Genomic DNA, 26,787 nt, shown 5'->3' with positions numbered 1-26,787 from the left:
CTACCTAACACAGTGGATGATGGACTCAAAAATTTAGCAGCCACTCACTTTTTTACCAGCATTTTTAAAATAATCAATATAATTTAATGAGGTATGATATGATAATCAATCAAGTGAAATGTTTCAGTGGTGTTTTCCTGCATTCTGAGTGTAAAACTTGCGTAAATTAAATATTTTGTGCATGTTTCCTGCACTTTCAGGTCAGAATTCAGGCCTTAATCTTGGACTTAAGATGAGCAGAACATTGGGTTGGGTCGTTGGGAACACTGGGAAGAAAATTTGTCTCTGGCATTTTTTTTTTTTTTTTTTTTTTTGTGCAAACCAGCCTTTTACCTCATAACTTCATTGTTTCTTTTGACCCTTTTAATCAAATTATACACCTGAACTCTCACAAAGCTGAGTAGTAAACAGCATAGCTGAATAAAATCACGTGTTTTCACTGTTTTTACTGACATCCTTGTTGTCAGAGGTGAACATAGCATACATATCCTTGCTTGAGTAGAGGAGCATAAAAATTAAGCAGCCATTACAACAAAAATAAAATCATGCAGGCCCCATAGTATGTCAGCCTACTGGGAAAATGCCCAATTAGCAGTCCAGCCCTGGTTCAAAGACATCTTTAGTAGATACAGCAACAGCACTCATACTGACACACACAGCCGACTGTAAATATTGGACAGCAGCTCTGACAAAGGGAGCTCAGTTCTGGTCATGAAGCTAGAAGGGACAAGCAGAAAACTCAATTTCAGCTGTTTACTGTCATAAAATCATCATGTGTTTATTTACCTGCCCCAGAAGCTGGTAAGCTGAACAAAATCACATGACTTTGCTCAAAAATACCTGCATTTGGCTGGCAGTGGGTGTTTATATCCCAACCTGCTCCGCACTACACCACCTGCTTTAAACTGGAGAACACAAATACAATTCATTACAGATAAAAATCTCACTAATCAAACGTCCAATGCTGGCTAAGAGATGAACTTAAAATACTTAACTCAGCTGTAAAGGCCCAAATGGGGAAAAAGTTGTTTTAAGTGTGCAGAACTCATTTTTATTCTCTGTATTTGCACAATGGTCAGTTGCATCCTCGTTATTAAATACAATGAAGAAGGTTAAAAGCTGCACCTGTCCAATAAGGAGGGCCATAGCCAGAAGAGTTAACTTTACTTTATACTTTTTATTTCAGACTCATAAATCCATATCAGCATACAAAAGAAACAAATACAATACAGAACGATAACAAAAAGATAGAATCCTACGTCACAAATATTACAAACACAGAGAGAAATTTGCACCAGTCTTTCCAGCAACAAGATGACACCATTCACACAGAATAATAGCTAATTAAGTGACATCTTTATTTTATTTTCTGATCTCATAAATCTGTACATACAATTTCTCAGTACAGCACTAAATGTGGAGATTGGTTACAAGCCCTTGCCCATCTTGGTATTTTAAGAAATATTCTGAATGAATCATTACATTCTACTTGTATATTTTTCATTTTTGCTTTACTGTAGTTGCAGCATAAGTGAGCAGTATAAAGAGGAGTACAGTAAGCTCTTAAAAGCTTTTTTAACGTTGTCCGTACACATTTGAAATTTCAGAGAAAAAAGTTCACAAGTGTTATGACAATGCAGAAATTTTTAACTTAATGTTAACTACTGCTAATTACAAAAAATAATACTTTTCAGTCAGGAGAGACTAAATCAGAGTTTAACAGCACTGGTGGTGGTGATGGAAGGAGTAGGATAAGATGAGGAGTGGACATATGAGAAGATTGACCCAGACACTGATGAGAAGACCTGACAAAGGGATGCAGGATGTCACAGAGATGCTGGATGCCGATGAGAGTACTTGGAAGAGCGATGAAGTGATGCAGGATACGCGAAGGGTCTGGAGCTGAACACCAATGAGGTGTAATGGAGGTAGCTGGGGCGGAGGAGAGTTGCAGTCAATCCAGTTTCCACAGTCAATCTGTTGTTTAAGAGAGGAGGGCAGACTTTAAGATATGACAGAAGCAGAATGATTGGTTGGAGAGAGGGCAGAGGGCAGAAAGGGATTGGTTCAGAATTTAAAGTGAGTAGACGTCCATACCAGCTGATTACCTGAGCAGGAAACAGCGCGGGAAACATGTGAGTTAGTGATTATTAATAAATGAAGGGATCAATGGAAAGGAAACTATTCCTGCTTGAACTTATGCTAAGCTTGTAGTTTGTGTATGATGTCTTAGAAGAAAAAAAATCTGATTTTCAGTTAGGCTTCGAGAATGAAATTCCTATGCCTTGATCAGCAGTGTCCATTTTTATCATCTGTATGTTTTGCATTCATCCGTCATAACACTCAATAGCAGCATGCTTTCTACCAACCCAAAACACAACACGCTTACAGAGTGTTTCATTCAAATCTCTGTCGACAAAAATGGGCAAAAATTAGACATTTTCTAACTCAAAAACATCACACTACTTAGTCAGCTGTACCTCCAATTCAGGTAAGGTACTTTGTTGCAGGGTCCTGAGAAGATCTATAGATAAAAGCAGGGGGCTTCAAGGAAAAGGGTGGGAGACCTCTGATCTAAAGGATAGATAGATAGATAGATAGATAGATAGATAGATAGATAGATAGATAGATAGATAGATAGATAGATAGAAAGAAAGAAAGAAAGAAAGAAAGAAAGAAAGAAAGAAAGAAAAAAATGTGTATAGGGATCAGAAGGAGCTGCAGGAGAGCAGGTCTTTTTTATTGGCCTGGTTTTATTGCTCTCACTCAGGACTCATATCCTGACTTTAACAGGGCTAAAGGCTAAAAGTTTTAAGTGTGTGTGTGCATGTATGTGTGTGAGAGAGAGGGAGAGGGTAGATGAATGTTGCACATGTAGGCCAAGGCCACATTATGTTGGAAAAAACTCCTGTTGGCCACAGAGTGTGTTCAGGTAGACTGTATGTAAAGGGAGCAGGGCTGTTATAGTTTAATTTCTGACTCTAGTTCACCCTCTGCAGAAAAAAAAAACGAACCATGATTTGTGATTTTGTGGAAGTGATAGTGCTGAAGATTTAAGATGGAGGAAAAAAAAACAACATGGAGTTATTTAAGCGATAATTCTAATCTCATTGTGCTCTGAAAATGTTTGACACAAGCTTTTGAAGCACTTCCAGCGTCTCAGTATTTACATATCTTGTTAATAGCGTGATGGATTGTGTTTCCCACAGATGCATCTTTGCACTGAGTTATTTTACAGTTTGTTTAAAATGCGGGCAAACAAAAGCCCTCTTCCTGTTACTCAATCTATCTCAGAATGCACTCACATGTTTAAGAAAGTGAAACCAAATCACTGCGTTGTTTGGTTTTGATTTCTCAGAGCAGCTTATGTTATGAAGGTTATATACACAGGTCTGCTGTGGAGTTGGTGCTCTGTATGACCTTTGGGAGTTTGGGTGAAATACTCCTTTAATGGTCATATGTTCTCCTTTATATTCCATTTGAATGGATTTAAAAGGCTTTAAAGTTTTGAAATTGACATACAGGGGTTTGAGTAGGTCAATCCTTTGCCTGTATTTTCTCTGCATATCAGCTTCTGTGAGTTTAAAGAGAGACCAGAAAATACCTTTGCACTTAAAGAAGTAAGGTAATCATTTAAGGACAAAAGACAGTATCTGCTAAGCTTTTCAAGCTTTTATCATGAAACTAAAGAGCAGAATCTTCAGTTTGGAGGGATTTTTTTCACTTGGAGGACATAGAAAACATCCAGTGACCGTCTGCATCAAAAGTGAGCAGTGCTATGTCCTAATAAACAAATAGCAGTGATAACGGTGATGATGATTTGTGTTTTTACTTCAAATTTATTTTACAAATAAATCATACTGAGTGCTCCCTGCTGCAGCTCTCCCTAACCCACCTGAAAAAAATCTATGGTACAAGGGAGACCTGGCCAAGGCAGCAGCATCCAACATCATGACACAATAAATGCCAAATTTAACAAAAAAATATTAAAAATAAATCACAACAAATCTGGAAGGAATTAAAATACACAATGGCCTTTCAGCAAAAAAAAAAAAAAAAAAAAAAATCTTTAAAAGGTTTTAAAACTTCATTAGATCAATATTAGTGGGGGGTTTATATATAAGCTGTATTTTGTGTGAAGCAGAAGGCTGATTTTTTTATTTTGAGAAAATGTAAAAAAAAAAAGCTTGTTGTTTTGCAATGCACTTTGGGTAATGATGTCAAATGGTTGCATTGCTCCTTTGGAGTGTCATCCTTAAAGGGTATAATGATAACCTGGTGTAGCTGAGGTTAAGTGGACCATCAGGAACTGTTTGTAGATGAAGGCGAATGGAGGCAGAAGGATGTGAGAAGAAGAGCAACCATTTGGCCTCACTACCCACAGTTCATTGCAAGTCGCCAAGTGGATCTATATTTTAAATTTTCTCAAAAATCTAGTGTGTTTCTTTGTACAGCATTGTTAACTTCATAAAGTCAGTACATCTAAATATGAAGCGTTTCCTTTAAGTGATACCAGTGTGTCAAATTTAAGCTCTTCTTGAAAATAATATCATGTCCAGGTATGTTATTAGGAAAAGCTCACTTAGATCTCATAAATAATGCATTTATACAGACTCTATGCGCTGTATCATTGGTTCCCAACCTGGGGTCCAGGACCCCTAGAAGGGCACCAAAGATCTCAGGCAGGGTACAAGGCTTTAAGTTGTCGGATTAGATTGGAATATATTTATTATATATATTGGCGTATATCAACTAAGGGCATGGTAAAACTTTACTGAAATAGTTTATACAAAGGTATAAGATAGACTTTTTTTCTTTTTCTTCGGAAACAATTAAAACTGATGTTGATTTTTGACAAGTATCTATTATTTTTTTATTTGTGCAGGTCTCAGTTTTTGTTAGAAGGTTGGAAGCCACTGCATTACATTAACACACACCAGACTTTAAGGATTTAATCTCTTCTGTTTACATCTGCACACCATGTTCGTTATATCCTTTACAAAATTTCACTATATCCTATATTTCCACTATAACCACTAGTTACCAGTTACACTTACTAGTTAGCTGCACATCTGTAAAGTCTCTCCTTTTTGCACCTTTTTACATACTTTTGTGATATTTTAATAAAAATATAAAATCTATTTATATTCTAGTCTCTTAATATTTTTATTATCCTCTTATTTTATCTTTTTCTATGTTATCTGTTTAGCACCAAGTCAGATTCCTTATCTGTGAAAATGTACTTGGCAATAAAACTCTGATTCTGATTCTAATTTTAAATCTTGTTAGCACAGAGAAAACTCTTAAACTGTGCTTCCCACTGGTGGTCCCCAGAGGCACTGTGGGTGGGCCATGAGACATCATTTACAATAAATAAAAACCAGATAAACACATAACGAATCACATTTTAAATTAATATAAAAATTTGATTACATGTCAGTCTTTGAGTCTCAGACAGCCAGACATTTTAACTCATGCCCATTTTATCATTTATTCTGTCAGATATATATAACCGGTGTCACAGTTTAACTGGTGCTGGATCAACTGGTGACACTGAGTTAACTATTCTCCTATGCCGCCAATTTTAAGAATGTATCAGTGTCTTTGAGACACCAGTGCTGCTAGGCAAAAGTTTTCTGGGTCACAAAGTAAGTTTACAGAGATGAATGTTGGAAAAGAAAATATCAGTGTCTTTGCAGATGCCTGGTTAAAACAGAATAAATAGCTGTGTCTCATTAATTATACTTTGTGAGCCCACAAACACTTGTTGAGTGATGTAAATGTCCCTGAAAGCAAATTTCCTGTTTATAAAACAAAAATATGATCAAAAAATATTTCAGTCTTATGTTATGGCTGTGCAAGGATTTTGATGGACCCCGAGAGGATTTCCAGGTCTCAATTTTGGCTGTGGTGTCCTCAAGTTTGGGAAAAACTGATGTAAAAGATCCTTTAATCACTTTTATGGTAGTATCACAAACATAAGGCCTCATGGTAGATTTTGAGTGTTTATTCTTAAGTATTAGAAATAATCTAATCAGTTGATGTGTTAAATGGTTTTTAACTGTTGCCGCAAACAAGTGAAAGTCAACCAGGACACTGACGCTAAAGGTGATAATTAAATTTATTTTATAGCATAAACCTGTGCTCCTTATTTAAGTACATTTCAATATATACATGGGAAACAGCCCAACTGCCAAGGTAGATTAGAAACAAATGACAGTGAATTAAAACGGCAGGATCAATAGAAGTAAAAAAATATATATTAAATCGAATTAGTCATTTTTGAATTGATAAGCATTTAGCGCTGAAACTTTTCTAACTTTTGCACTTAAATCAAATATAAAAAGATGACTTTTTCAGAATTTCATAATGACGCAGTACCGCTCTTTGGCCTGTAGATGGCAGTAGAAGACAAATAGTGGCTGCAGTCTACCTTGATGGGACAGCGGTGTGTTGTTAGCAGGCAACACGCGTTCACAGCGCCATGTGGCACAAAAGGGTTAGTATTTTAGAGAATGCAAGTTTAAATTAATAATATGATGAAATAATAGCTTTCTGGAGCATTTTATTGAGTGCTTTTTTCAGTATTAGTCTTAAAGGGATTTCTCTAAGGCTACTTCGTATGCTAGCACATGGGCGAGGCCGGCCCTTGGGGGTTTAATTGGAGTAAAGCCTTTTTTATTAGTGTATATACTGTGTAACTATACCTCGGAGCTTAATGATAAAATTACACGGGTCTGTTGTGTATCAATTCATCTCTGCCTCGCTTTGTGTTACAAATTAATCCTATCTAATTCTATTACAAGCTGCTAAACCTGCATCCGCGTCATCATCTACATAAAACTATAATTGACAATCTTCCCGGCTGCCGTCATATTAGGGCGGGTTAAATGCAACGTGGAGGCACACTATAATTAATATGAACTGTTTACGGCGTCGGCGGGGCCACGTTGGCTAATGGTGTTGTTTATTGTGTTGCAGGAGCCGCGCGCTTCCGGTGCATCAATCCTCGTGTCACTGCCCGGGCCCCGGTGTCGCCTAGGAGTGATGGCCGCGCGGTGATTATAACGGAATAAAAGGACGTAATGAAGTGCTTTCCGCCCCGTTATTCTCGCGTGCCCGGCTGCTGTCATCCACATCATCCACCACCTGCACGCGCTGGCTTCACGCTCCACTCCTCCTCCTCCTCCTCCCTCTCTGCAGCAATGAGCTTGTTTTCCTCCTCTTCTCTCTTTATTAAGTTCACACAAAGTTTATAACGTTCATAAGTGGCTGCGTGTGCTTTGTATGTCAGAGTGGCATTTACATTAATGCCCTGCTCAAGCTTTATATTAACATGTCTGTGTTTTCTCTTAAATAGGTTTGCTGTGTGCACATGAGAGAGACACAGAAAGAGAGGGAGAGAGACTAATGGAACAGGTTGGTGGTGATTAATTGGAGAAATAGAGAGTTGATTGTAGTAATTAAACAAAACAAGGTAAAGCAAACGACTGGGCTGCCATCTGGGCCCGCAGGCAGAGAGCACATGCATTTACCCACTGCCAAGCACACCATTTATTTACTCATATAAAGATGCTAGGGGACCGTCTGGGGCTCACTGTGCATGTTTGAGCATTTTTGTCAGCAAGAAAAGTCGTTTTATACATCATATGGCAATGTGTGTACGTGCACATGAAAATGAATGCATTGTTTTGAGAGAGGATGACTTCATTGTTGTCTCAAATGGCAGTGCAGGATATATATGAGTGCCAAAGTTTTCTTGTGTTTGCATTATATTTGCATCTGTGATGGTAGAGACATTCATCCAGTGTCACTGTGCTGATCATCGACGCTGTTTTGGTGGATAAACACCACAATCAAGCAGGGCTGCCATGGAGAGTGAATGTGCAGGGATGCATATCAGAGACATAGATGGCACCACATTAATTAACGCACAGAGAGTTATGCAAAAACCCATACACACATGCATATAGCCAAATGAACTCAAACACTTTAACACACAAAACCACACGGACATCCTCCCTCCGCACACACCCAGGCTGTGTGTTATTTTTGAAGTCAGTCAACCGTTTGCTAAATCTGCTCTCTTCATTTTGCCGGGTGCTTCAGACAGAAAGCTGTGAGAGGCTGGTGTGCGCAGATGAAATTGCTTACATTATATGCTGCAATGTTTTTCCAATGGGCTGGAACATATTAAGCTGAAAATGAATAGCAGGTCTTCTCGGCACCATGTTGAGCGGCGGCTAAGCCTTCACTTCCCCTTCTCCGAGTGCTCCATCATAACGACAGCTGTCACTTTTATAGGGCGTGCGTGCGTCTGCCTGTGTGCATATACTGTGTTTGGACCATATGTTTGAATTTATCTGCATGCATGTGTGCATTTGGTGTGCGGATGCTACTGTGCGGTTGTGTGCAGTGGCCCTCCATGGCAGGTCATGTGTTGAGACAAAAGATCACATCTGCCTGACTCCCGCTGGAAAGGAAGCCATGCACATCTATTTGTTTTAGTGCTGCTCGTACAAAGCAGGAAGATGTTCGAATGATGCCCATGTAGATGATTATCATAAATATGACATCTTTTATAGACCCCAGCAGGAGCTCAGTGTATGCATCCGAGCATATGCATGTGTTGGTGTTTGTGCTCACATATGCATATTTATGCCTGCGTGTGCATGTTAGCATAGGTGTGTGTTTGTGTGTGAGATGGTGGCTCATTGGTATGCCGAGTGTCTCCGGTTCCCCTGTGGTGCTGGGTGGGATAGGAAGCATCTGTCACCTCTGCAGAGATCCAGCATGCTGCCGACTTAACCCTTAAAGCGCTGCATCACCTGAGGGCTGCTATCTCAAAGAGAGAGAGTGTGTGGGTGAGAGAGACAGAGATAGATTTCTATTGGCAGAGCCACCCACATGGGCGGATCTGATGTCAAGATTTTGCCTTGATTGATAAATTCGTGGGAGGAGCAAATGCAGACAGACGGGGCCTATCCTGGTAGAAGGTGGAGCTTGGTTGCCCGGCAGCCTTACACCTGATAACCTATTGGAAGACCAGGAAAATTGCTGACATATTTCTCTCTCTCCCCTTTCATCCCTATTTCCCCTTTCTCAGTATTCCCCCACTCTCTCTCTCTCTGAAACATGCACTGTGTTTGTTTTGATTAGTTCTTTTGTTGTGTCAGTTGACTCAGAGCGACAGCAGAGCCATGCTGTCCAGCGGCTACAGTCATAGGTGATTTTAGACTCTTTTAAAGAGTGCTGGAGCACCCCGAAATCTCATCTCAGCACCCCTAAAATAATTAGAACTGAAGCAAGTGTACCACTAGATTTTTACATTTGACAGAAGTTTTGCAAACATCTTAATTTTTACATTTTAGTCACCAAAACTCTAAAGAGAAGGGATGATTCCATGTCAGGAAAAATTACCCAGCCATTAATAAATGGCAGAAAAACAACCTGGCAATGCCAGATGGCACCCCAGGGTGCAACAGCACCCTGGTTGATAATGGCTGGTACACAGTTTTTAAAGATTTAAGGCATTGAGAAGATTCATGCATATATAAAACATCACCATAATCAATCAGAGGCATAAAAGTGGCAGCAATAAGTCTTTTCTTTGCAGCAAAAGAAACACAAGACTCCTATCTGAAATAAAATCCAGATGCAGCTTGAGCTTCTTAACGAGTTTCTCAATATAAAGCTTAAAAGTCAGAGAATCATCAGTGAAGGAACGGTGCTATAATACAGAATCACATCACCCAAAGATGAGGTAATGGAAGGCAGGTTCAGTACCTTCTTCTGTGAATTTAAAGAAAAAACATGAGTTCGGTTTTGTTAGGATTCAGAACCAATTTTAACTCACTCAGAAAGTGGTTTTCAGCTTGTGGGTTCAGGACCCAAAAGTGAGTTTGGGGTGGTGTTTTCAGTGGATCACAGATTGGTGCCTGGAAATAAACTGTGGGAAAATATCTAGGATGTACGGAAGTTCACCCCAGACATGTTACCATGCATTTTATTTTGCTCTGTTATGCCACTCAAGGAGTAAATTCTGGTAGTTTTATTGAGATTTTGACTTGTTTTTCCTGCTATCATGGATAGAAATATTTTGGGCCATGTCCCCATGGAGATGAAAACGTTATATTTCCATTTTGTTTTGAAAAAGTTTTCTGTGAATACAGGATTCTTTCAGGAAATGTCCGCATAAGTATGGAACCATTGGAAACCCTGTAGAATATATGCTAAGCCTGTATGTGTCGCTGTATTGCTGCCACAGAAATGCACCAGAAGAGAGAAGATAACAGAAAACTGACACAAACTTTCTCCTGGTTGCCCTTCTGGTCGTTCTCCATGTTGGATTTAAGAACATATGGTGCGTTTCGCGGTGGTGGTAAAGGAGCATCAGATTTTGCTGTAAAAGCCATAGTAAGCTCAGTAGCTTCTGCAGCACGAACACAATCCTGTAATCCGCCATTGTTGTTTGGGTTCGACTTGTGTGTGTGTGGCGTAGGTGGGCTACGCTATGTGTGACGTAATCATTTCAAGAAAGATGCAGTTGGCCGTCCACACGGAGATGAAACAATAGGTGTTTACAGATTTGTTCATTCTGGGGCCCAGTTTCAAAAAGTAGCTTTTACGGCCTCCTAAAATGCCATTTCTGTGTGGATGAAATGCCAATACGACAAAAACTTTTGTGTATACTCCTGAATTTGTCTCTGTGTGGACGGGACCTTGGAGAAGGTGGCTTTCTCATGATAATGTCAGTTTTTTCTCAAGAGCAAAACAAAAAAAAAAAAACTCTACGATATCCCAACAAAACAAAGTGAAACTAGGGCTGCAAGCAGCACTGAAAGAGCCCTCGCATCTTTGCAGCCATCAGAGTTTGGTGCACAACAGGCATGTGGCACAGACCCTCGGTGCTCTGGCTCTTATAGAATATTTGCATGCATGTCCTCCCTAACTTTTGTCCTGTCTCTTTGTTCAGTCATGATTTGCTTCATCGAAGCCCAAACTTTTTATTGAAAGAATTTCAGTTGTGGAAAAATGTGAAATTTGGGCGGCAGTGTCATGATAAAGTTGTGGTGGGTCCGTGGACTGACCAGTTGAGAGCCACTGCTATACAGAATCAAAAGCTTCTTTTAAGTGACAAGAAGCTTTTTTTTGCATAGCAGCAGAACAATAAATGACAGTTTTGTCTACCTGTAAATGAAAATTTCCATTGGGAACATTATGACTGATGCTGAACCAGTCCCAAGTCCTGCATTTAGAACTTAAATAGTCCAGTGTGTTCAGCCTTAGCCAGTCAAGCCATGCCAACACTAACACTTCAAAAAAGATATGATTCTTGTCTTTCCACCTTCCTGACTACAATTTTCTGCCAGGTTTTCCTAACGATTTATTCAATTACAAATTTAATTAGAGAGGGTTAAAGCTCAAGAAACTGTAAGTATGCTAACTGCTTTGTTTCCTTCTTTACTAATGGGGGAAAGTTTCCCTCTTTTTGTTCTAAAAATGACTTTTTCAATCAACTGCTGTCTAATTACTGACTGTGAACCAGTCCTCTGTTGGTAACTATTTTGTTCTCTGACAAAAGACAGCTTCATAAAAGTGGATATTGCAGCTTAGCTAAGAAGTGACAATAGCTTCATCCATTTAGGCTTAAGGCCCACCAAAGGTCAGTATTGTAAAGAGCAGTATGGAACCATCAGAGAGTACTTAAAAATATATATTTGTGGTGTTATCACTTCTGATCTATAATTTAGGACTACTTAGTGACAGCCTGATGATACTAACTGGTCTTGTACTTTCATTTTAAGGCCTCATGTCTGGCTCTGTGCCCACCCTCTCATTGTTTTTCTGGAGCTAGAAGGGACAATATTTGGAAATACAGAAGATGGCAAAAGCCATGCCTAAGGCTGATAAATTAAATGGTTAATTAGATTGTTAAGGGAAGTGTTTCTCACAGATTTAGAGTCTTGCTGTGGTGGTGGCTGAAAAGAGTTGTTTATTTTTTGGCCTGATAAAGCTAAGAGGGCTCGTGCTACGTGGGGAAATTGCCACTTGAACGCACATTTATCGAGTGGAGAAGCAAGAGGCCGCTGAACCAGACAAAGGAGTTACTTATATCTGGCATCTTTTTAGGAAAGAAAACAAACTCTTAAGTCCCATTTAAAGGCTGCCTCAGATACAGTGCCTATAAAAATATTCTCTCCCCCTGAATATTTTACCCCTTTATTTCATTTTATTTAATTTCATTTATTGTAGTCATGGTAAAGTTCACATTTTTTACAAAGAAATATTCAACTACATTACATTTATTTATTGATTGATTTTATAGATCAATCATGGTCAATATAATTCTTTTTTTTTTTTTTTGACAAAAAGCTTCTTTAATGTGAAAACAGATTTCTACAAATTAATGTCAATTAGATAAAAAAATATGTAATGTAATATAAGTGACTGCATGAATATTCACCCTTTAAAGTGACTGACCTAATTCAATAGAGGTCCAGCCAATTGGTGCTAATAGTCTCACAATTAGTGAAATGGTGATAACCTGAGTGCAGTTAATATGTCTCAAGTAATCGTAGTATATAGAAACGTGTGTCTGGAAGGTCCAGTCACAGGTTAACCACTATTCCTGGCTACCATTACACCATGAAGACAAAAGAACACTCCAGGCGACTCAGAGAAAAGGCTATTGAAAAGTATAAGTCAGGGGATGGATACAGAAATATTCCCAAGGTGCTGAAAATCCCCTAGAGTTCAGTTAAATCCATCAAGAAATGGAAGGAATATGGCACATGTATTAATCTGCTTAAATCAGGCCCTCCTCACAAACTGAGTGACAGTGCAAGAAGGAGACTAGTGAGAGAGGCCACCAAGACACCTATGACTACTCTGAAGGAGTTACAAGCTTCAGCAGCTGAGATGGGAGAGACTTTGCATCAAGGTTACAATAGTTTGGGATTTTTCATTAGTTTTTATTTTTATTTCATTTTCACTTTCTGTGTTGATTTCAGTTTAGTTTTTCGTAGTTCTGACTGCTGGTTTAGTTTTTATTTTACAAAAATGGTTCATTTTAGTTTAGTTTTTATTAATTTTAGTGTTAGTTTTAGTTTTATACGGACAGATGTTGGGGCTGAGTGAGCATCATACATTTTTATAAACATATTAAAACAGGCTACTCTTCGTTTCTCATTTTATTTACACAATGATGATGTTTGAATACAACTCCAGACATAAAACTACCACTATGTGAAGTCTTAACCAATCAAATCAGACCATTTTACACTCCCTAGACTTGGGAGTAGGTGCCAGTCAGTATGGCTGTGTCAAAGACTAAAACTAAGGATATTTTGACTGCATTTTTATTTCATTTTAGTTAGTTTTGTAAGTGCACTATGCAGTTTTAGTTATTTTTCTCTTTTTTTTGGAAAAGCTTAGTTTTTAGTTTAGTTTTAGTTTTAGGGTAAAATGAATGCGGCAACATAAAGGAAAATCCTGGAGGAAAAACCTTACTCAATCTGCAAGAGACTGCAAGTCAACAAGACAATGACCCAAAGCCTACAGTGAAAGCTACACAGAAATGGTTTAAAGACAACAAGGTGAATGTCCTGGAGTGGCCGAGTCAATACCCAGACCTCAATCCAATAGAGAACTTGTGGTTGGACTTGAAAAGGGCTGCTCAGATCTATCCACAGAGACTGAGTGCTGTGATTGCAGCCAAAGGTAACATGACACACCAGATGGATTTGTTTCACACATCCATCTGGAAAACCTTCCATACACAGCATTTGGAAAAGGGCAGAGCCTTTGAAAAAAAAAAAAAAAAACCTCGGAGGGTGACTGGGTGAACGTTCTGTCTGTCACATTCTTACAGGCCAGTCAGATCAACAAAACACATGACACCGTAGCCCCAAACCAAGGTGCGCCGCTACCAATGAATAAACTCCATAGAGAGCTGCATAATGCGAACCATGGTGACTGTAGACATGTCAGTACTCTCTTTTGTCGTTTTTGAAAAGAAAACAACTCACTGCTGTTCTCTGTTCTTCTTTTAACAAAGAAATGGCATCAAGTTCTGAGAAAACTTGTGCTTTAGCAGCATCCACGCTAATGTCTTCCGCCATAATTGCACCGACCTCTTACCACTGTTTGTATACGTCAGGACTCTGCTGCACCCGAAAGTACTGCCCCTCGACGCTGATTGGTCCTGTCACTTTCTAACCAGGCCCAAACTGTTCAGATGAGAGCTTTGCAAGATGGATTTGCCAGTAAGAAACACGGAAACGGGCAAATCCATCTGCTTTGCAAGGTTAAGCCAAAGGTGCATCTACTAAAAACTGACTTGGTGGGGATGAATGTTTCTGCAGTCACTTTTTTACATTAGATATTTTTATTTAATTAGCATAACTTGGTAGAAATCTTTTTTTTTCTTGTAAAAAATGGTCAAAAAAGCCAAATTATTTGACCATAGTTGACTTATGAAATCATTACAAAGGTCAAACATCCAAGGGGGTGAATGCTTTGTCAGGCGCTGTAATTAAATGGGACAATTACTAAATTACAGTGCAGTGTGAAGGTGCGATAGGGATTTTCACATTTTTCTTCTCTATAAAATGAGACTTTTAAACCTTAAAAAGTACTGGAAGTTTTGAACCTTTTAGTGTCATTATAACTGGACAGAATTCTAATATAAAACTACCTAATATTTTCACATAGAGTGTGTGTGTGTAGTGTGGGTGTGGGTGTCTGTTTGAGTATGTCCTCTGGGTGTCATTGAGCTCTGGTATAAATCAGCTGGGTGTGCGAGCGTCGGGCTGCTGCAGTAAATTAGCCAGGTTTTAATTGTGTCTGTAATAGATGACTATAATTAGTCAAGGCTCTTCCTCAGCTTCTCCTGCCCTGACATAATCTTCTTCTTCTAACCAAACTACGCATCCCTTCATCTCTCCATCCCTCATCTCTCTGCAGCCTGCGGGGACAGGAGGGATCTTCTGCTCCTCCTCCCAGGATCCCCCTGTCTGACAGCTTCTCAGAGAAACCCACCGGAGAAACCCACCCTCTTCTTTCATCCATCTCCACTCTTCTCGCCTCCTTCTGCACGTCTCATCATGAAATCCTGTGCCCTGGAAGATAATTGCATTTTTAAGGCAAGTATCAATCACCTTTGAGCTTGTTAGATTTGAGAACAAGGTAAAGGACATAAAAATAAGTGGTGAAATGAAAATGAGCACTGTCTGTGCTTAAGGATGGATGCAAGGCTTCGTAGGATATGATACAGTTTGATTACAATACACCACAGTACAAAACAGTACAGTGCAATGTGATGCAAAATGATACGATACAATACAAGATAATATGATTGAATATGCTAGGATACAATAAAGTACAACAAAACACTGCATTATATGCTACAATATAATGAGAACCAGTATGATATGATAGGAAACACACATATATTTTTGCCCCTTTGGTAAATCTGTCTTGTGTCAAGTGTTGCACTCATAAACTTTTTTTATATGTTTGATTATTGAGATTCCCATTACCTGATGCATACTAGAAGTTATTTTTGTTGGGGTTTACTCAGGTCCCACACTTGTTTTACCAGTTCATTAACTTAACTTTAGATGAGATTGGCTCAGTTTGGGGATACCAAAACGTCCTGTTAACTTATGTCTTATCATGGACACAATAAAACCCATCGATTTTTGAAAGATTCCTTTTTTCACAGACATATCTGTTCTCTTATTTCAGAATTATGGAGGCCGCTGTGCTCTTGGGAACCTTTAGTGCAGCAGAATATTTTTGGTACCCCTCCACAGATCCATGCCTTTAACAATCCTGTCTCTGAGCTCTGCAGGCAGTTCCTTTGACCTCATGGCTTGTTTTTTTGTTTTTGTTGTTGTTTTTCTTTTGCTCTGATATGCGTTGTCAACTATGAGGTCTTCTATAGAAAGATGTGTGCATTTCTAAATCATGTCCAATCAATGTCATTTACTACAGGTGGATGGCAGAAAAAACTTAGCTAATATTAGTGCTAAACTTTATTTGCTTTTCACCAAGGGGATGATGACAAAGTGCTGGAGGGGGAGCACCAAACTGTAATCCTGACTAGGGCACAAAAATAGCTAGAGCTGGCCCTGGAAGAAAATAATCTGTTATGGATTAAAAAATGAAATAAGGAAACAGTAAGAGGTAAATGTTTGATAACATACGGTTTAGATGAGGGGTGTCAAACTCAATCACAACAGGGCTGGATTCTGAATTTTTTTCAGAATTTTAACTTTTAACCATAAACATTTATCATAATTTTCACAGATATGAAATTATGATTAAAGAATCTTGGCACTGGTAAAAAATGAATTTGAGACAAAACAAAAAGTCAAAAAGATAAGTTTAAAGGCTCAAAATTATAGACAAAAAGTCAAACTTATTTGTTTGAAATGTCAAAAAATGAAATTAAAAATCAAAATAACATTTATTAAAAGTAAATATATAAGATTGAAAGTCTGTCATGAGTTCTAAAGGTCTGAACATGTGTTTTAATAATTAATTGTCAAAATATAGGATTAAAGGTCAAAGTTGGAAGAGATCAAAATGAGATAAAATTCAAAATCATGACTTGAAAAGGTCAAAATATTACTTAAAATTTAAAACCATTAATCTTAAAGGTCAAAATATGAGACAAGAAGTCAAAATTATGAATTTAAAAGGTCAAAATAGGAAATAAAAAGTCAAACTCATAAGTTTAAGTCATACTGTAACAAGCAAAATTGAAAATATAAAATGAAAACACAAACTGATTTCTTTTTCAACATTTCTGACTTCCTGATCTATTCATTTTTTCTCTTTTTTCTAGTTCTTATGAAGAATAGAGAATATTATATATTATTAAGGTTAAGTTTGCATTCTTATACTGGAGGAAATCTGCAGACTTCATACAAGTTATAATAAAGATATGATAAGATCTTGCGCTCCGGGTTTAACTGTACCATGGGCCGGGTTTGACACCCCTGACTTGATTTATCCACTAATCTCAATGTGAGTTTTTTAAAGTGAAATGAGACATTATTGGTGGATTTATTTTACATCAGTCTGGCTGCAGGAGGACGCTGACGTGGCTTATCCAAAGTGTGTTGAAAGGGGCAATGAAACATGTGATTAGTCACTGCTTTAAAAAAACTGGTGCACTAATTAAGGACCATAATTAACTGTGATTAATGGGATTAATCATAGCAGTAGATGTTAAACATTCAATAACCACTCAGTAAATTTAACTGAGCAAATTTTACTCAAAATGAATGAAATTTTACTCTGAAAAATACATTTGGTTCTGTTCTGTTTGGAGTAAAAGAGTAGTATTTTCTGTTATTTTTACCCTAAACAGTTTTTATCTAACTCTAAATGCTGATTATGTGCAAATGTGCTTAGGTGAGTGATACAGAACATAGTTTACTCATTATAGAGCTTTCTTTTACTCAGTAAAGTGAGAAATATATAGTGATGATATATAGTCAGTCCTATCAGAGCTTTTTTTTCCATTCATTATAGAAATGTCTCCTGCTCATTGTAGAACATTTTCTTCTCCATATAGAACTGGGTAATGCTTATATAGAGCTGTTCTTACTCTTAAAAGATAATTCTGCTGCCTTTCCACCATGGCATGGTGTAACAACAAAAGAGTTTTTTTTTTCCTATATATAAGTATTAGACAGCGTTCTAGTAATAGTTGTGATGAATTTATGACAATAACCTGGGAGCAGAGCATGAGATGAGGCAGTAATTTTAAAAGAGTTTATTTGACAACAACAATGCAAATGATGGTGAGCTGGATGGTGGTTGGCAGAATCACTGTCAGAAAAAGAGAGGAAAAAAAGGAGTAAGACAAGGCAAAAAACTCAATGAAAAACCACTAGATTTAAAAGTTAAAGAGGGGCCTGGTTACCTGACTATAAGCTGTAGCACAGAGGTGTCTGGAAGCTCGTCACCAGGTGAGGAGATCTTGATTGCCAAAGATTAGCTGTAGCTGGGACACCTAAGGAGCTGCAGCTCCATAAGTGATCCATAAGTTTTAACTTCATCCCTGTCTGGTTATAAATACACTCATAAAAGAGTAAATTTGACTAGTTTTTAGTAAAATATTTTTGACTCTCGAAAAATTAGTTCCCATATTTTCCTGTGTAGAATCTGAATTCCTGTTGTACTGGGGGAACACTGAGGAAAGTCAAACGCACACTGTGGATTGTCACATTGAACTACAGCCAATCAGAAAGCAAGCTCAGTATATTAGCACTCGTCATCCTGTTTGCTCCAACGTCATGCTCAACTGTATGGGATTGCAAGTTTTGAGTGTTGGGACTGGTTAGTTGGAAAAAGAAACTACCATTTTTAATCATCCACAATCATCTGTGGTCTCTCATATTTTCAGAAATGGGTTAAGAGTCTAAAAATCTTCAAGTTAGCACTCACCTTTCACACCCATTGCTCCAGTTTTAACCTGTTTCTCCCCAACACTCCACAAGGTGTTTGGCCACCATAAAGGAACAGTAACATCCAGAATGCTTCTGTGTACATTCCTTGAGTTTCTTGCACATGTAAGGACAAATAACCTTCTTCTTAACATCAGTACTGCTTGAATGACGGCCCTGACTCATACTCTGAATGCTGCAAAATATTCTCACATACATGTGCTCATGACCTTTCAGGCTCTCAGTCCAGACCTCTCTGACACCCTTCCCTCCTCCGTCCCAGCTGGTTTAGAAGAACTTTTGCATGCCTCCTGAAACTGCCACGACTTCCAAACAACCTGACTGTCAAAAACAGCTGTTTTGAAGGTGATCACAGACGTCTCATGCTGTGCAGCTGAGCCTGTGCGCACAAAGGCACACCTACCTAAAAACACACAAGGCTCCAGCATGCAGCCCCTGCTTTCTAATTTGTAATGCACCTAATCACCTATGGGTGTTAGTGACAGAGGGGCGGGACCGATGGGGTTTGACACTGTTGACGGCCTGCACCTGATAAGTCAGGACAAAACTGAAAAATGTTGCTGCAGCGGGATCCATGCGCTGATTAGGCTTGTGTTCGATTCCTCCGAGTGCCGATTCATCAGTGTCCACCGGCGCCCGTTTACCCTCTTCTCGAGTGTCAGTGTGGTCACATCGCTGCCGGGACCTCGCCAATCTCTGTCGTTTGGAATCAGCATCCTGAACCGTTTAAACAGCCCACATACAACAGCGCCCTACTCCTAATCACAGCAACAAACATGATAAACTGTGCACACTGACCCTGCCTGCACATGTACAGACCACACAACTTCAGATAAAACTGACCACACACACATAAACGCACACATTAGTCCATTCTGAGACGTGACCCCCCCATGAAGTGCCTTGGTCACCAATCAGGACCACTTTGTCAAGGCACAGGTAACCGTGACGAGTCTAATCCCTTGGCAATCGGCCGGTCATTCATCACCGCACAGGGAAAGAGAACAGGAGAGAGAGAGGGTGAGAAGAAGGGGGGAGGGTGTCACAGACAGGGGCAACGGTGCAGACAAATGGCCCCAAAAATTCAGTATTAATCAGCAACTGATTTGCTGCCCCTTTAAAGCCAATACCACTTAACGACTGGAGAGAGAGAGAGAGGAAGGGAGGGAGGATGAGAGGGGAAAATGAGACGGAAAAATAAATGAAGGGATAAAAGAAATAAAGATTAAAAGAGAGGAGGATAAAACAGCTTATTGGAGTCAACTGGTGGATTAGGTGTTTACTTTGTGACATAGTAAAATGCTGCGTAAGGCTCTCCCCTCACTCCCACACACACCAGCAGCAGCAGCACCTCTGTTGATTTGTCACTGGAGTTGATCAATAGCTGTGATGGAAACAGAATCAGCTCAGATGGATTAAACGTCCCAGTGGCTCTGACGTTATTTTCCCATTAAGAGAAGGCTAATCATTACACACACACACGCACACACTTACACACAAACAAGGCACACTGAAGCACAGAGGACGCTGCTGCGATGGTGTTTCATATCAATATAAGCACAGTAAAAGACAGAAGCAGGACTTTTTACACATGAGACTGAGTGTTAAAACTAAAACACACTTACAGGACGTTAAAGAAGCTGTGAGTAAAGCGCTTATACTGTGACTGTATTGATCCAAGCTTGTTTCCCTCCAAAACACTCCACTTATCACTTTAGTGGAGGAGAAAGTAACATTTACAAGTTTTTGCTCTTTATTATCCTAATTCTTTTACAAATATGGATGTGTTTTCCCCCGTAGTATTGCTATCACTACTGGTATATTTGCTATTTAGAGCTGGTAATGGCAAGGGAAGGCTGGAGTTGAATGCTCCTGAAACTCCAGAGCAGTTACACCATGGAGGTAGATTTGGGGTTTAGGATTCGCTAAATCAACATAAAGTATGCAGGCAAAAAGTTCAAAGATCATGCACTATATGGACAAAAATATTCACACGTTTGTCCTTAACACCAACAGGGACTGACTAATGATGTTGCATTCAAATACATGTACTTAAATATGGAGTTGGCCCCCCTTTTGCGGCTAGAACAGACTCTACTCTCCGAGGATGGCTTTCTACACGATTTTGGGAGTGTTTCTGTGGGAATTTGTGTCCATTCATTCTGTAGAGCATTTATGGGGTCAGGCACTGATGTTAGACAAGAAGACCTGGCTCGCAATCTCTGTTCCAATTCATCCCACAGGGCTCGATGGGGCTGGGGTCAGGGCTCTGTCCGGGCCTGTCAAGTTCTTCCACACCAAACTCATGAATAGTCCTTGCTTTGGAATAGAAAAGGCCTTCCCCAAACTGTTGCCACAAAGTTGGAAGCATAGCATTGTCCAAAATGTTTTGATATGCTGAAGTATTAAGATTGTCCTTCACTGATAGAGATAAGGGGCCTAGCCCAAACCCTGCAAAACAGCCCCAACACCATTATCCCTCCTCCACCAAACTTCACAGTTGACCCAGTGCAGCTGGGGCACTTAAAACTGTCCCGGCAGTGCAGTGTCAGTGTGCTTTACACCACTCCAACACTTGCCACTGGGCTTGGTGATGTCAGACTTGCCTGCAGGTGCTCTACCATGGGAGCCCATTCCATGAAGCTCCCACTGCACAGTTTTTATGTTTACATTGACAACTGTTCAGCCATGGAATCAGCAGAGCATTGTTGTTCCTTAAAAACTTCTGCTTTCTAATTATATCACAGCTAACTGTGAAATATCCAGCAGGAGTGAAATTTCACAAACTGTCTAATTGCAAAGGTTGCATCCATCACAGTACTATGCTTAAAGTCTATGAGCAATGAAAAAAGTTGCAAAAATGTTCAAAAAGCAGCAAGAACAAAAATAAAGAAAATGTAAAGTGATTTAAATGGGAAAAGAATTTGGGGAAAATGGAAAAAAGCAGCTATAATGGGGAAACACATGGCATGTACTGGCAAAATATAGATTGAATGGGTGAAAAATGGCAAAAAAGGGAGAAAAATTGAAAATAGTAAAAAGCAGGTTCAAGGGATGAAAAGTGGCAAAAAGAAGTGGCAAAAATGTGCTAAAAGCAGCAAAAATTGATTAAAAATGGTAAAAGGGGGCCAAAAATAGCAAAGAATGGAAATAGAAATATACAGACAAAAAAAAGGTTGACAGACTGTTTAATGTGACTTGCCATGGATAATTTGTGAGGTCAAAGTTTCCCTTTTTAAATGTTTTCTGGAGGAATAATACTTTCAAATTAAGAGATATAAGAGTCGCAAGTCCTCCCTAAAAGAGCCACATGTGGTTCAAGGGCCACACGTTGAGTGTCACTGCTCTAGTAGATACAAAATGCAGTTATGAAATGATAATTTCATTTATTAAGGGAAACAAGCCATCCAAATGTACCTGCCCCCATGTGAAAAAGTAATTGCCTCCCTATATTTGTTAATTATGAATTAACTGTGATTAAACACATTTTGGAAAGCTGAGTTTAATTTAACTAGCCACATCTAGGCCTGATTACTGCCAGACCTGCTGAATCTAGAAATCCCTTAAATAGAACCTGTCTGACAAAGTGAAGTGGCTAAAGATCTCAAAAAGCAAAACATCATGTCGTCATCTAAAGAAATTCAAGAACAGATGAGAAACAAAGTCATTGACACCTATCAATCTGGAAAAGTTTACAAAGCCATTTCTAAGGCTTTGGGACTCCAGCGAGCCATGTTGAGAGCCATTATCCACAAATGGAGAAAACAAATAGAGTTGCGAACTTTCCTGGAAGTGGCTGGTCTACCAAACTTACTCCCAAGAGTGCAACAATGACTCATCCAGTAGGTCTCAAAAGAACCCAGAACAACATCTAAAGACCTGCAGGCCTCACCTGATTTGGTTAAGGTCAGAGTTCATGATTCAACAGTACAGTACATTAAGAACCTGGGCACTAATTGCATCCATGGGAGAGTTTCAGAACAAAACCACTGCTGACCATAGAGGACACAAGCCCAACATTTTCCTAAAAATAGAAACAAACAGCTATCTTGATGAGACTTTTAAGAAAATATTCTGTTGACTGACGAGACAAAAGTTGAACTTTTTTGGAAGTAGTGCGTCCCGCTGCATCTTGCGTGAAACCAACAGTCAAACTTCGTAATTTCCGTAGATGATGGAGCCATGATTTCTCCTCTCTACCAGAAAATCCTGGGGGAGAATGTCTGGCCTTCAGTTTGCAACCTCAAGCTAAAGCACTCTTGGATTAAGCAGCAGAAAAATGATCAGAAACACGGTAGCCAGTCCACCTCTGAATAGCTTAGAAACAAAATGAAGGGAATTCGTAAAACAGAGTTTCCAAATTTTCCCCCACAGTGATGTGAAAGACTCATTGCCAGTTATGGCGAATGCTTTCTTGCAGTTGTTCCTGCCTAGGGTGGCACAACCAGTTATTAGGTATGATCTGGAACATTTCACTGTGACAAATATGCAAACAAAAGAAAAAAAAGAAATCAGGAAGGGTCAAATACTTGTCATCTTTCAGGGATTTTTCAACACTCTTATAAGACAATAGAAAAGGTAAATACTGTACACGACCAAGGACAAGGGGTGAGGTGATACATTATACGACGTGTGATGTAGAGAGAACAGAGAGGCAGGAGAGCGGAGGAAGAGGATGAGAGTGATTGCTCTGCAGGGAGGAAAGTCTGAGACCATCTGCTGCTGACTACCTGCTGTTCCCTCTCGCTCTCTCTGCTCACCTTCTCTGTCTCTTCTTTCTCCCCGTTTCCTCTGCAGTCTATGAAGGTGCTCAGTCAGTTAGTGTTGGAGAGAGTCAAGTATACACACCAGGGACGCCACACTAATACACACGGACACAAAAGTCAAGAATCTGTGCAGCTATATGTGCATTTTATTTCATTTTTACACTCATTTTTTCTCCTTGCTCATTCCTCCTTTCCTCCTCTTTGTGCTTCTTTTTCCTCTGCCATTTAACAAACATGCATTCACGGCAGGAACAGAAGCACACAGACACAACAAACACATCCACACTCACTGTGAGAGGATCTCTCTAATGGATTCTGAAGATTCCAATTTCCCCTCTGCCACCAAAGACAGAAAACCCTCTGAGCTCAATTACCCCTGTCTTACACACACTAGAGCAGACAACAAACACACACACATGCTTGGAAGCATCTTCACTTGTAATTTTAGACAAACACGCACACATCCATGCTCACCTTAAGCCTCTTTGACACAGAGAATCACACAATCAGCAGGCAGACTGAGAGCAGTATTAGTCTATGGTAGATTTTATGAGATAGGAGATAACATGGGGAGGGAGGGGGAGAGAAATTGAGGGGTTTAGGAAGGGGATGAGGTCAGGAAAAATCTAAGATGGTAGGATAGAGAGAAATATGAGAGGCAACAGGGGCAAAGAAAGATGTGAAGGAGATATAAGAGCAGAGCGAAGGCTGCGCTTTTACAGAAGCCACTCTTCCAGAAACCTTATTAAATTCTACAATTAGCTGAACGTCTCAAGCTATAAATAGGCTCACTTTTCCCATTCGGTGATGTCAGTCAGCAAGGCCCGGCTTGCACTGTGGGGGGAAACAAAACAATTTAAATTATAGCGAGGCTCTCTCTTTGTCTGGCCACCCTTTTAACGGGATAATTACTAGTCTATTCATTCGCGCTTGGCCAGGGCGATATATCACCTCAGTGCGCAGCGGCCCCGCTCCCTGTGATAAACGTCCTTTTCTTGGGGGAGGATAGGTGGAGGAGGGGGAGGGAGGTTAACGTGCGCCCGTTGATATCAGCTCACTGTCTGCCGCTGGCTTTCACCAAAAAGCCTCGCATGCTAGATTGAATAGCCTCCTGCCAGAATCCAGAGAGCACCGGGAGTGCTGCACCTCGGTTTCCCAGAGTGACATCGACACCCTCCCACAAGCGCCCAGGGATGAGGAAATGGGTGAGAAAGAAAGAGAGAATGAAAGAGAGAGAGAGCGAAAGGCATCTATTATTCAGCATGGCCCCGACCCCTGCATACGCACGCCATTAAAAATAGGAAATCCATAGCGGAGACAAATGGCTTCTAAATGAAGCGCTACAGGAGGAGAGCGGAGATAGGGACCCCTGTCACATGCGCTTTAATTGTCTCCCGGGGCGATAAGGGGATTTATCAAATTCATCGTGCCAGTAAGGGCTGTTAGGCCCTACGACGATGAGCAGTTGGAGAAACAGCGCAGCACGTGTTTGTTCGTTCAAAGATACGTGGCGTGAGACGGGATGGGCGAGCAATTAGAGCGATCATAAATTGTGCCGAGCTAACACGGCTCCAACGCCCGACTGACGGTGGTGGTTGAATAAAACTCCAGTAAGGGCTGGTCCTGAATAGAAATGCAATGGAAGGCTATAACGGGGTTGCTCAGGCTAGCTAACGAAACAGGAAGTAGCATTAAAAAACTGTGACTGCCTCTAATGTCATGATAGGAGTCTGTGCCTTCATCTCATAAAAGCCCATTACCATTTTCAACAGCAGCCAAATACTCCCTCGTCATCTGCCAGGCAGGCTTCACCTAAAATGGCTTAAACGCAATGAATGAAGAAATTAACATTTGTGATATCACAAAGGTCTTCCCTCTGGAGACATCAAGAGGGGTTCCTGAGAGTGATAAGACCTCCAAGATACCTTGAAGAGACACATCAACACCAGAGTAATGCTTAACCAGTTTGAAGGAGGTGAAAAGGCGTCACAGTAAATGTCAGAGCCAGTGGGATAAGCCAGAGCATTGTGGGTAAGTGTGAGTCTGTTAAGCTCTTCACCTGACTGCCACATAGACTTTCATCTTTCTATTGCATGGATTATATCTCACATTCACCTGGGAGAGCTTCCATAGAAAGCATTTTAGAGGGGCAGGACTGTGTTATATATGTCCAGAGTATCATTACTGTAACTCTGTCAAAGTTTGTCCGATCAGAAAAATTCCAAAGGCGTTGTAAAGCTGAGAATTGTGGGTATGTGCACATATATGGTTCATCACGGTACTCGCAACCATATGACGTGGGCATTCATAGCAAAACATCAGAAGTATCGCAAGACTGCTACACGGATTCTCAACACTGTAACTCCTTGAAAATTTGCTCAATCCAAATAATTCCAACCCTGACAGAGAATCTGTGCTCTCTGGCAATATATGATGTGTGGTATATATATTGTGGTAATGTCAAAAAGCACCGCGAAAACGGCAGCTTTGGCAGAAGACGAATGAGAAAGGAGAATGAAGGAAGAGAGTAAAAGGAGAGCGAGTCAGAGTGGTGTTTTGTTTTCAAAAAATAGCGTTAGTGGCATTTGTGTGTGTCTGTCATGTGCAATAACAATATGTTACTTGAGAATGTTGAGAATGCATTTTTCCACCTTTATTTGCACTAATTGTCGCCTATGTATTTAGTTATCTTTTGCACTGTGTTTTGCACACCCAGAGTCCTAGACTCAAAAACAGACTGGTGATTGTTCTAAACATGTATAGGTTCACATTGCAAATGTCAAATCAAAACTTCATGAGCAATAACAACATTTCTTCCCATAAAAGCCATGAAAAACAAATCCATTTTTGTGTTTTTCTTCTTTTAAACTGCTGACAATTCCATATAATGTGCAATAATCATTAACCAGATGTTGAAAAGTCAAGTTCAAGTACTCCTGGGAAAAGGGACCAAAGCTCTCAGACTCAGGGCATTTCCTAACTATTTTACAGCCATACTAACAAAATATGTCCAAATCGCCAATTTTAGACTCTGTAGGTAAAGGGTTAAAAATAACTCAGAAGGTGATGGACAAATGTTCTGTCACATTCCAAACTGGCCAATCAGAGTGATAAGACAAAATGAGGTAGGCACGCACAGCTATGGTTCATGCCCTAAGCTACTGCCCAAGCAGAGCTGCAGCTTGCCTAATCCCATATTCAGAACCAGACACTGTCTGGCTTTTAGTGAGAAAGAACATCTGCTAACTTTGTTTCATCTTTGTCTTCTTAGTAGTTTCCTGTATATCGTTCTAAATTGCCTCATGACTGTCTGTGCTGAACAGAGTCCAACTTCCTTCAACGTCAGTGCAAGCGTCCGCTGCAATAAGGGTCACCTGAGCAGGTGTCTGACCCCCAGAGAGTAATACAGACATTTATAAGGAAAGGACGAAAAAGGATGAGATGCAGAGAGAAATGTCATAGGGAAGGTGAACCAAACTCACACAGATAGAAAGGATTATATCTGTGATGCATAAAAATATCTATGCTTAAATTAA

The sequence above is a fragment of the Cheilinus undulatus genome, linkage group 16, assembly GCF_018320785.1.
Source record: "Cheilinus undulatus linkage group 16, ASM1832078v1, whole genome shotgun sequence".
In the NCBI taxonomy this organism is placed as follows: Eukaryota; Metazoa; Chordata; class Actinopteri; order Labriformes; family Labridae; genus Cheilinus; species Cheilinus undulatus.
The sequence above is the reverse complement of the archived record's forward strand: the minus strand, read 5'-3'. Positions refer to the sequence as shown.